Genomic DNA, 8,463 nt, shown 5'->3' with positions numbered 1-8,463 from the left:
AGGGTACTTCCAGTGGGAATAAATGGTCTGCCATTAGGAAGATCAAACATCCACAGAAGTCCAGGATATTGGAAATGAGGAGGGTCTATGTTAGAAGTGACAGGAACACAGAAAAGCGACGCTGAGCTGCCAGAAACGCCCATGCATGTTGCCTGCAGTAAGGCCCAGAGTTCCCCTTTAACTCACTCCAATTTCTTTTGTTGTTGGAAGTTAGACTGTAAACATATCGTCTCCAAGGGTGTTTTAACTGCTCAGGACATATGCTTGATTTAACGAGGCCCTAGGACCCAGCCATCTTCCAACTCAGCCTTCCACAGAGCATGATGTTCATACGACCAGTCTGGATCACTCATTTCAAATCTATACAGAAGAGAAAAGATCAACAGTGGGCGAGACCTTACGGAGACCCTCGTCTGAGAAGGCAGAAGTATTATTCCAGCAGGAAAACATTTAATTCCTTATCTTGTTGTTCAACAGTATCCAAGTCAGCCTCCTGCCCTGCCCTCAAAATGCACCAGTTTCCAGGAGTTCAGTTCAGGGAGGCCAGTCCTAGTGAGGTCTGGAGCAGGGTCTCGGATGGGTGTTTTACTTTTTAATCTAAGAAGAAGGCATGAGAGGCTGGAACATGGAAACAATGATACCTTGTGGAAATATCACTAAAGAGTCATCTTTGGGGTAAAACATATTGAGGTTTTGAGTCCTTTCAAAAGTACTTTGATGAGAAGAACCCATTTTGGAATAAGTTCTCTGTGTAGTGAATTATGCTATAGAAAATACAGCAAAAGTCCTAAAATTAGAAAGAAGAGTGAGTAATTTGGCTTAAAGACCTGAAGTGGAAGTCTTCCTGGTGTGATTCCCAACTTGACAACAAAAAAACATATTTCGGGAAATCCTTGTCAGCCCCCACCCATATACCCCATTGAGTAGAGATGGGACAGTGCCAAAGAGCAACACTTTTAAGTTCATTTGTATTTCATTCATCCCAACAGCATCCACATGCACATGGGAATATCAGCAGTATGTATTGTTCCTATGGCTTTACCGACCTCTTGCTCGGCTCCCAACATGGAACCATTGCTCAGTGTTTGGGAAACACTTGTCCATTATGTGCAATGTCAATGCTGCCCAAAAGGCTAAGCCTGGGAGGAAGCGAAGTCTTTAAGCTGCTGCTATTGTTCATGTAACCACTGGTGGCAGAGACCGATGATTCTGACTCAGGTTCTGCCTCAAGAGAAAACCATTCCTAGAGATGCAGGCTTTCATTTTTGTCAGGTGACTGTGGCTGATCTTCACTTGATAATCTTTTTTAAAAAAATCCTCATAAATCAAAGATAGCAAGGAATCATATTTTCTTTAGGCAGTTAATAACGAACAAGTAGCTCTCCAGATCAAATACAAATGGAAATTACATGTCTAGAAGAAATTCACTTGCTCCAAATCGGAGCTGTTCCAGGTGTGTGTTAGTCCGGACAATTTTAGGCCCTTTTACAAGCGCTACCATCAACATTTTTGCCTGGGAATGGCTCTTATTAAGTGGGCTCTGTCAATTATTTATTTATTTATTTATTTTCGAGACAGAGTCTCACTCTGTCGCCAGGCGCCAGGCTGGAGTATAGTGGCGCAATCTCGGCTCACCGCAATCTCTGCCTCCTGGGTTGGAGCAATTCTCCTGCCTCAGCCTCCTGAGTAGCTGGGACTACAGGTGCATGCCGCCACGCCCAGCTAATTTTTGTATTTTTTAGTAGAGATGAGGTTTCATCACGTTGGTCAGGATGGTCTCAATCTCTTGACCTTGTGATCCACCCGCCTGGGCCTCCCAAAGTGCTAAGATTACAGGTGTGAGCCACTGCACCCAACCAATTATTTAATATTTTTAAAAGTTAAAACATTGGTTTTAACTTTCGGCTATTTCAATATCTTCTATTCAATATGCAAACACAGTTCACGTAAAGCGCCCTTAGGCAAATGCCTGCACGTGTGTATTTATGAAGTTAAAGCACAACCCTGGCTGGTTCGCTTTATGGTTCTTGAAAAGCTGGATAGAAATGGCCTGTGTGTGCCCTAAACTGCATTATGTCCTGTGGACAGGTAAGACATTGCCTTCGGGAACCCTCCCAGAGTGCAGGAAGGGGCCAGGGTTCCCTGAGTGCATTTGACGGTGGAGCTACCTGCACTGAAAGGCCGTGTGCGGTCACCTCCTCTGAGGTCAGGAGGCCTCATGAAGGGCAGCTGGACCATGTTACAGGCTCCAGCCACCTGACCTGGCCAGGGGCATGCGGACTCTCGGTGGGTGTAAAATGTCCCATTTTAGACATGGTCTTTCCTTCTGGTGTCAGTCACATTGAGGCCATTGGGAACGAAATGCGGAGGAAAAATGTTGCCTGTGTGTCCCCTGGGGTGGGGACATCGTCGTCGATGACTGAAGACAAAGAGCTCTAGAATGACAGGGGATGGGGTCAGAAAGGAGGGAAGGGGCCACCCACCTTTGGTCGCCACTCACAGCCCCAGGACAGGGTGTGTCCAGAGTGAGTGCCAGGAGGAGAACTCCCAGCCTGTCTGCACCCTGCAGGGACAGGGTGAGGGTGCTGAGGGACTTGGGGGAGCAGAAGGGGGGCAGCCCCTTGCCCCCCCCGAGCTGTGCCCCTGGGTGCTATGCTGCTGCGCCTGCCTAGGTAGGGGCTGCGCCTACCTGGGACTCCCAGGAAGGCCGGTCCTGCTAGGCAGCCGCAGGGCACCTTAGGGACTGGTTTGTGAGCTCTGGGAAGGCCAGAGGGAGAAAAAGTCGCTGTCCTTAGATTGTTCATGTAAATGTGACCCTCTTCTACTACCAGCCATAAGAACCTAGGATGCTCTGCTTGCGACCAACACATGCTAGTGGGCAGGAGCGCTTGTGATGTGCCCAGACCCACAGCCCCAGGACGCTCCCAGGGACTGGAGTACCGGGTTCTTCTGCACATGCAGGTAAAACACCCTGAGCTCAGGGAGGCAGGGGCACGTTGGTTCAAATGTATGGAAACAAGAACAGGCCAGGAAGGAAGGCCTGGGCTTTTGGCTGAGGTACCTGAGGTACACAGGAAGATTCCAGGGAGCTGGGATCTTTTTTGTGTTATGTTAATTTATAGCTGTGCAATTCCATTCATTCTTCTTCTAAAACCACAGTATTTCAGGATGTCAAAAAAGAAAAAGGAAAATGGCTTTACAGAAAAACGGTAAAGCCATCTAGCCAAGCTTCCAGATTTTTTTTTTTTTTTTTGGTCAGTGGAAAATAACTTTTACTGAGACCCCACCAGCTGCAAAATCTGTTCCTGGCATTAAGCTCCTTCTTCCTTTGCAATTTGGTCTCTCTTGAGCAGCCGCATGAATGCTTCCTCTCCTCCACGGTCTGGAAGTGGCCATGGCCAAGCTTGGAGGTGGCGTCTATGAACTTAAGGCCAATCTTCTCCAGAGCCCGCCGCTGGGTCTGCACCAGCGAGGACTTGCAGGGGGTGAGGACTTGCTTCTTGGTTCCCACCACACAGCATTTCAGTGTGACAAAGTCACTCGTCACTTCACCATAGTGGACAAAGCCACCCAGAGGGTTGATGCTCTTGTCAGATGGGTCATAGTCGGGGGGGGCCATTGTTCTTGATCAGCTTGCTGTCCTTGATGAGGTAGCCCTGGACGATCTTACAGATCTTCCTGTTGATCTCAGTGCAGTGATGGTAGCCTTTCTGCCCAGCGCATGCCACATAGAAGGCCACATGGGCAGGATGTCATGCCCCAATACAGGTCACCTTGTGCAGGCCTCAGTGGGTCTTGTGGGGCAGCTTCTTGGTCACCTCGGTGACGTCAATCATCTCTTCCTGCCCAAACACTTGATTGACAGGTACTTGCTGCTCCAGCCTCACAGGCCCAGTCCAGCTTCTTGGCCACGGTGCCTCCATTCACCTGGATCTCCACCAGGTGGGCCTTCTGGCGCAGAGGAAGCAGGCACATCTGGATGTGGGCAGTGATGCAGATGACTTGGCTGTACTTCTTCGTGCTGCTGAAGTCTTGCTCCAGCTGCTTCTTGCCAACCTCATCCTGCCGTTTCTTGCAGTACGTGATGAAGGCCTTCTTCTTAGATTTATGCCAGTTCTTATAGAAAGGCCTCTTGCACTCACTGCTGATATTCTCAGTGAAGATGGTCTTGAAGGTCCAGAGGCCTCGAGGGGTTTCCATGTAGCCTACAACCACCATGGGTGGCGTCTCCACAGTGGTCACAGCCTCTACCACCTCCTTCTTATTCACCTTGGATAGTGGCCTGTTGACTTCCCACTCCACATGGGTCATGCCAGCCTTGTATCCCAGGAAGGCTGTGAGGTGGACCAGCTTGGAAGGGTCATCCTTGGGGATCTTCATCTTCCCACGATGCCTGCTGCTGCGCTTCCGAGGTAGGAAGCCGAGGGACTTATGTCTGGGAGCGGACAACTTTCTGTGAGACATCACGCCATCAAATCCTGCAGATAGAGGTCCAACCTTCCTGATTTCACAGATTAGGAAATCGAGACCCAGAGAGGTTAACCACTTACGGGGGGCAGGGGGGTTACACAGCAATTTAGGGGCAGAGCTGGAATTAGAACCTGTGTCTCTTGTCTAGTTTCCCCACTCTTCCCAGCTTATCTTGTGTTCTGAGCCACTGTTCTTCTCAACTGGGTCAGGATCTCCAGGGGCCAGCTTCCCATCCATTCCCACAGGCCTCAGGGCAGAACATGAAGACCAGAACTCACCCCTGCTGCACCTCCATCCCATTTACAGAATTTAGAATCCAGGCCCTGCTTTCAGGGACACCACTCCTGCTCCATCCTTGCTCCTCATGCATTCCTCCCAATTCTGGGACCATCTACCATAGCAACATCCTCAGCTGACCGTTTATGATGGTTGCAGCCTCACACAGACTCCACAGAGCCACGTGTCCATGTACACACACTCACACACACGTGTGTACACCTCTGACCCCAAGAGGGCACAGCCTCCGTGGCTGAACCGTGGCCCCACTGGGCAGGTCCAGTGGGAACAGTTGGTTCACCTGGCACATCAGTGCTGGTCTGTCCTCTCCCATTTTGTGCTCAGAGCCACATTCCAGGTCTAGCCTCACCAGCATCTGGGGCCCTCAGGACCCAAGCCCAGGGCCAGCCCAGGGCCAACCCAGCACATGCAGCATTTTCATGGAATGAGGAAAACCTGTTCCCTGCAGTGGATGGATTAAACGCATCACATCTGTGAGGAGGACTGAGAAAAGGGCTGCCAGCAACCCCATGCCAGGGCTCAGGGCTCAGCAGAGCTGGGTGGGCTTCAGCCCATGGGTGCCCCTTGCCAGACAGAGTCTGCCCAAGCCCCTGCAGACCCCTCCCAGTTACATGGCCTTTCTTTTCCTCCCTCCTCCTCAGGACATGGGACAAGAGAATAAAAGTGACATGAATTAGTGAAGAAAAACCAGTAAAAACAACAGGAATATGGAGGCAATGATTTCAAAAGATGGCAACCCATTATTCCAGTGATGGGACATGATTTTCAACTCTGACACAAGCATCCTTGAATCTCACACTTACAACAAGCCACTAGGAACCGGCACTGCTCAGGCACACACATCTGTGAACAAAAGAACACAGGGCGATCTGCTTTCTCTTTTGAGTGGAGACCCTAGGAGCCCTGTTTATAAATATTTTGAGGCTCCCTGCAGTCACGGGGTTGCCATTCTTTCCCATGGTAGGGCCACAAAGTAAATGTTTTCTTCTCTTCTCTCTGACCGGGCAGGAGACTGCTTCTGCTCATAAAATCGTCTGTAATCTCTTCTGCAGGGAGGTTTCTTCTGTGGCTTAGGGTCTTCTTTCCTTCCCTACTGGTCTTCACCTCCCAGCCCCCATATCACATGGGGATCTCGCCTTTGCCGGCTTGATGGCCCTTTCTGGTTTAACTGCCCTGGCAGCCTGATGAGGTGGAGCCTCCTATATCTGGACATGAGCTCTGGGCTTCGTCCTCGACCCTGTCGCAGCCAGACAGCCACTAGCCAGACAGCCTGGTAAATATGGCAGTGGAAATTCAGCTGACGAGTGGAGGGTTTCCAACATAAATTTCCCTTCTCCCACCACAATTTTATAGAACTGTGCAAAGATGCACATCAGCACTTTTGCAAGTTGGGCTGTCTCCTGAAAAGCAACAAGCCTGTCAAAGCTTTAACTTTTTATGTTGTTATTTCTAATGGTTTGATCAATTACCAAGCACATGATGTTCCTGTAACCCTATCCCAGGCTATAAGAAGAGGGTTTGAATACCACGGTTTTAGAAATGTCTGCTTGCCACGTCAAGGAGAGTTTTATGTGATCCTTAGAACATTTTCTCTTTATCCTGACATCTCATTGCTATTTTTATTTTAGTATATTGGAGCACATTTAAACTCTGGATGTCCAGGCCAACATTTCTATAAATCGTCTTTCTGCCCTCTGTTAATAAGTGAATCTCCAGCAGAGAGGACTGGCTTGCTTAGCTGACAACTGCTACGCAATGGGACTGAAGTGGGAAAAGGTTATTAATAAATGGCAGCCCTAGGTGAAAATGCAAGAAGTTCTAGCAAATTCCAAAAATATTTTATAGGCTCTTGATCTCATTAGGCCCTCTTTGGAGAAGGAAACTTACTGGGTAGTTTCTCAGCTTCCCGTACTTCTCAGACTAAACTCAGAGCATTCACAAAGGCAAATTGGTTTCACTGGCTTGAGCTTAAACCCTTCCAGTGAATCAAACTGTAGTGAATGTTTAGAATATACATCAGAATCAACACTAGGAACTTCTCTAACTTATAATGTTTTCTTAGTTATGTCCCAAAACAAAACCTTGCCAAGAGGAATTAGTTTGATTTAGAGACACAACTGGTCTTACACAAGTTGAGCTCTTGAGGGCGAAACTGATATGTGATTATCTTTGTATTTAAACGTCTCAAAAAGTAGTTTTTGTAACTGAATGAAACCTAAAACCAAGGCCTTGACAGCCTCTCCAGTCCTAAGAGGCCACAGCATGCCCCTGGCCTTGGCTCACACAGCTGCCCCTCCTCGGACGCCTGCTGCCCCACACCCCAGCCGCTGGGTGGCACCTCTTCAACTCTTAAGACCCATCTTTTCAAACTCCTTCTTAAACCCCTTTTATTTGTTGCACCTAGGTGAAAATGCAAGAAGTTCTAGCAAATTCCAAAAATATTTTATAGGCTCTTGATCTATAAAAGAGCACGCACTCCAGTACAATCGCTCTTCCTTTCTATCAAATTCCCACTGCATCTTATACATCCTCATCTCCTCACAAGCAACACTTCATTGCACTTACAGGTGTGTGTGTAGATTCCACTTTCTCCGCCAGGGTTTCTGAAGCTCTTCACTGTTGACGTTCGGGGCCAGATGACTCTTTGCTGTAGCATCCAGTGCACTGTGAGGTATTTAGCAGCGCCTTGGCCCCTGCCTGCTGGGTGTCACTAAAAATCCTCCCTCAGTGGTGACAGTCAAGGCTGTTAGCCATTGCTACATGTCCTCTGGGAGGCAGAATTGTCGCCATCGGAAACCACTGTGCTAGACTCAGAGCTCCGCAGGGTGATGGCAATGTTTTACTTCTCTTTAAATTCTTAGCACTTAGCTCAGTTCCCTCTCTGTACTGGACATTCAGTATTTTTCGAATTTTGACAATCAAGTGAATTAATACATGCTAATACAGTATGAATAAGCAACAAACCTTATCTATGTTACTACTGTTATCTGGAACTATTGCCCATCTCAGCAATAGGCAGTGATTATAATACTGACTTCATAACTTTCTGGTGAAATTAAAGGTGTAGGGGAGGTGTCCAGCTGTGCTGGTGTGTGGTTGTTTCAACTTTGAACTTGGACTGACCTCTAAGATGGGTCATGATCTTTGAAGCTCTGACTAAAGCTCTGGACCCCTGTCCACAGGTTTGTTAATCTGGAGACTCATCTGGTAATTCTGGCTTCCAGACTCTTCCTGGGTGCTGACGTTAGTTACTAGAGTTCGTTTAGCTTCTACCTGCATGTCTGGCCTGGGTCTCAGCCACCCCACTTCTTGCCTTTCCTGACTTCTAGAAAGGCCAGGCCCCTTACGTGTTGTAAACCTCCACCACCATCTGTCCCTTCTTGTCTCAGTCACACCTGTTAAGTTAGCTTGCGACCCAGGCTGACTTGTTTCGCCATCATCTGGGCTCTATAATTAGGCTATCTCTGAACTGCGCAAAACCTGCAAGATCTCACACATTTGCCTGGCCTGGTGTATACCACAGCCATTCGAGAGGAACCCGTTCCTTGGAACAGTTGAGTTTGGGACTCTATGCCACGTAAAGTCCAGCCTGACTGACACTTTGACTCTCCACTGCTTTGGTGTCAGTCAAACATGACTCCTGACAGAATTCAGTGAGATGTAAATAATCAACAGTGGTGACTTAATTGACAATTG

General features: G+C 48.3%; 1 pseudogene; it reads right to left on the bottom strand.

Moving 5' to 3' along the window:
- Positions 1 to 3,311: 3,311 nt before the first annotated feature.
- LOC100409111 (large ribosomal subunit protein uL3 pseudogene) lies at positions 3,312 to 4,464 on the bottom strand (annotated as a pseudogene).
- Between the last annotated feature and the right edge of the window lie 3,999 nt (positions 4,465 to 8,463).

The sequence above is a fragment of the Callithrix jacchus genome, chromosome 4, assembly GCF_049354715.1.
Source record: "Callithrix jacchus isolate 240 chromosome 4, calJac240_pri, whole genome shotgun sequence".
NCBI lineage: Eukaryota > Metazoa > Chordata > Mammalia > Primates > Cebidae > Callithrix > Callithrix jacchus.
The sequence above is the reverse complement of the archived record's forward strand: the minus strand, read 5'-3'. Positions and strand labels throughout refer to the sequence as shown.